Source organism: Euphorbia lathyris, chromosome 6 (genome assembly GCF_963576675.1).
Source record: "Euphorbia lathyris chromosome 6, ddEupLath1.1, whole genome shotgun sequence".
NCBI classification, from domain to species: Eukaryota; Viridiplantae; Streptophyta; class Magnoliopsida; order Malpighiales; family Euphorbiaceae; genus Euphorbia; species Euphorbia lathyris.
The window spans coordinates 43,313,597-43,317,617 of NC_088915.1; the positions used below are offsets into that span (position 1 = coordinate 43,313,597).

The following is a 4,021-nucleotide window of genomic DNA, read 5'->3' on the forward strand; positions in this document are numbered from 1 at the left end:
GAAATTCCGAGTCAAGTGATTCAGAATTTAGATTTCATTTCTGTTCAAAACAATATGATGTACACACATTGTTTATTCAATAATAACAAATACAGTAGCGTTTAGACATTGTTCCAATTTAGTTTACATTTTGGTAGTAGACAGACCCCGTCTCTATTACGAAGATTCAATGAGAAGATTGAGTAGAGGATCCGCCCCTGAGCCTGACAAACTCTAACGAAACCCAAGGAAAGGATTGACAACCCGTTCACTTGCAAGTCATCGAATGTTTCCATGCTCCTTGTTCTCTGTAAACTTGTATCAATTTATATTTCATCTAATAAAGTCCGTTCTATTCGATAGATTTTTATGCAGCACTTTGGTAAAGGATCCGAAGTGGATTGATGCTGGTGTTTTCATTAAAACGTAGTTTAATTCAAAATCTTTACAAGAAAACTTTGTTGAACACTTAGACAAATTATTATCTCGGTAGAGTTTTAATTTGGTTAAGGAAGCAATCTAAACCAGTTAGGAGGATTGTTGCGTTCAAAGCCTAAAAATTAGAGGTTCCGTCATTTATTTCATCTTTATAATTTATACAAAGTTTAAAGTTGTTTTCTTTGCTTAATGCAAACAAATACATTTGTTTACTTTTCTAAAAAGTACTAAGCGTTCCTGTCTTGCAAATTCATTCTTAAATCAGAATATTTTCTAACATTTTCATACTCTAATCTAATTCTCATTCTAGCAATTTCAAAACCAAAACCGATTTAACGATTTTCCTTACTATAATCCTATAAGTAAAATTTAATCAATTCAAAATAAGTTTTTGTTAAAAAAACGTTCCCTGTGGGATCGATATCTTTTATTACTACAAGCGTATACCGTGCACTTGCGGAAATCGCTCAACAAGTTTTTGGCGCCGTTGCCGGGGAACGCCAAAATTTTTGACAAAAATTTAGATTTTTCGTATTTTATTTCGAATCTAGGTTTATTCATACTTATTCAAACTTTTATATTTTATTTATTTTTAGTTACTAACATATTTATTTTTCAAATTCTGTTTTGTAGGTAGTTTCGGTTCGTGCGAAATTTCAGGTTCATGCACAGTTCTCGAAGTTCAGGCACATCACCAGATCCTATTGACCCAGAAATTGAAAGGACTCTTAAAAAGAATAAGAGAGACAACAAAAACAAAAACAAAAACAAGACCCCAATAAAAACCAGAGTTACCGAGCCAGAAATTATGGCTACACTCATGGATTACGCTAGGCCAGTAGTGGCCGGTGTAACAAATAGTATAGTTAGACCCCAAATTAATGCACACCATTTTGAAATTAAGCCAGGATTGCTTAATATGTTGCAAAATAACGTAACATTTTACGGGTTACCTAACGAAAATCCTAATACCCATTTGACAAATTTCTTAGAAATTTGTGACACTTTTAAAATTACTGATGTAATTGCAGAAGCAATCAAACTTCGCCTTTTTCCTTTTACTTTGAAGAATCGAGCCAAAGAGTGGTTAACTTCTATGCCAGCCGCATCATTTGAGACTTGGGAGCAATTAGCCCAAGCGTTTTTATCAAAAAAATTTCCTTTAGCAAAAACCGCAAGAGTCATTAAAGAGTTAACATCTTTTTCTCAAAATGATAATGAAACTCTTTATGAGGCTTGGGAACGTTTTAAAGAACTTCAACGTTTATGCTCACACCACCAATTGCCCGCTGAACTTTTAATGCAAACGTTTTATAATGGACTAAATCCTACAACTAGAGGTTCATTGGACGCTATGTCTGGAGGGTTATTCATGAAGAAAACATCTGCCCAAGCAAGAGAACTTTTGAAGGAAATGGCAATTAATAGCAGTATGTGGCCCGTGGAACGTGGACACGTACCAGTAGTGAAACCATCATCCTCAGCAACGTCATCAGTTAAAGGTATAGTGAATCTTGATCCAGTTGCGATGTTGCAAGCCCAGTTTTCTGCCTTATCGCACAAAATTGATAGGTTTATGGCACCGTGTGATCTTAATGGTAAGCCAATCCAAACGGATATGGATTATGAAGGTATGAGCGAAATTGAATAGGTAAATTTTTTCTAAGGGTAAAATCAAAACAATAACCCTTATTCCAATACATATAATCCTGGATGGAGAAATCATCCTAACTTTAACTGGAAAGATAATAATAATAATGCTAATGCTAATCAAAATCGCACCACCAATTATCAAAATCAATCGAGAGATACGATTAGCACTTTATCTTCTAAAATCGACAAATTTATTGATGCTATGAGCGGAAAAATAAGTAATCACGACGATGGTTTTAAACGGATCGAGAATAAATTCGATCAGCTTATTAAAAACCAATCATCTAGCATCCATAATTTGGAGGTTCAAATTGGACAACTCGCTAAATCAATTCCATCCCGCAAAGAGGGAAGTCTTGCAAGCCATACAGAAGAAAATCTGAAAGAGCATGTTAAGGCTATCACTCTTCGTTCAGGGAAAAATTACTTAGGTCCATAAATGCCCGGAAATTCGACTTTACCTGGAACTGATTTACCAAAGTCCAAAGAAGATACATTAAATCAAAAAGATGCACCAATTGACTCTAGTACAAAAACTTTTGTACCCAAACCACCTTTTCCACACAAAGTCCGCAATAAGGACTATGACAAACAACTTTTAACATTTTTAGACAAACTTAAAAATTTGCATATTAATTTGACGTTTATGGATGCGATTACGCAAATTCCCAATTATGGTAAATTCCTCAAAGATTTAATTTCAAAGAAAATCAGTTGGGAAGGAATTTCATCCATTTCACTAACTGAAGATTGCAGTTCAATTGTGTCAAGTAATTTTCCCACAAAACTCAAAGATCCCGGATGTTTTACCATTCCATGTAAATTGGGAGATATTGAATTTCCCAGTTGTCTCTGTGATTTAGGAGCAAGCATTAACTTGATGCCATTATCTATTTTTAATAAGTTAGGCTTAGAAGAAGATATTAAACGTACCAATATGGTTTTGCAACTAGCGGATCAAATCACTAGAAGACCATACGGTATAATTGAGGATGTTTTAGTTAAAGTTGACAAATTTATCTTTCCTACCGATTTCGTTATTTTGCTTATGACGTTAATTGTCCGCTAATCTTTGGTAGACCGTTCATGAACATGGGACGTGCTCTAGTTGATGTGTCGGAAGGAAAAGTAGTTTTACGAATAGGAGATGATAAGATTGAGTTTGATATGAACCAAGCGATGAAATATCCTATGGAAGATTTCGCTTGTATGAAACTTGATTTGATTGAAGAATGTGTCAATGACATTGTTCAAAAAGAAGAAACAATAGAACCTATAATGAGTGAGGAACTAGAAGATAAGGACCCAGAACCTTTGATTCGAGAAGATGGACCAGTTCCGCCTTCGATTATAGTTCCACCTAAATTAGAACTTAAAGAATTACCAAGTCATTTGAGGTACGCTTTCTTAGGGGAAGGCGATTCTCTACCTATAATTATCTCTAACAAGTTAACACAGGTTCAAGAAGAGAAATTGAAAGAAGTTGTTAGAAATAGGATAGGAAGTATGGGTTGGCAAATTTCAGACTTAAAAGGTATTAATCCGAGTATTGTAATGCATAGAATTCACTTAGAAGAAGATAAGCCACCTAAAGCGGATAGGCAAAGACGCCTAAATCTGAATATGAAAGAAGTAGTAAAAAATGAGATTACTAAACTTCTGGACAATGGAATCATCTACCCTATTTCGGATAGTGACTGGGTTAGTCCAATGCATTGTGTACCTAAAAAGGGAGGCATAACAGTTGTAAGGAATGAAGAAGGCGAATTAATACCTACACGAACCACCACTGGTTGGAGGGTTTGTATAGACTATAGGAACCTTAATAAAGCAACTAGGAAAGATCATTTTCCTCTACCTTTCATTGATCAAATGATCGAAAGGATAGCTGGTCATGCTTTCTACTGTTTTCTAGATGGTTACTCCGGATTCTTTCAAATATATATTTACC

General features: G+C 34.8%; 1 non-coding gene across 1 annotated transcript; it reads right to left on the bottom strand.

Moving 5' to 3' along the window:
- Positions 1–1,594: 1,594 nt before the first annotated feature.
- LOC136234393 (small nucleolar RNA R71) lies at positions 1,595–1,701 on the bottom strand. The gene has a single exon (XR_010691278.1). It is a non-coding gene; the product is annotated as a small nucleolar RNA R71 (small nucleolar RNA).
- Between the last annotated feature and the right edge of the window lie 2,320 nt (positions 1,702–4,021).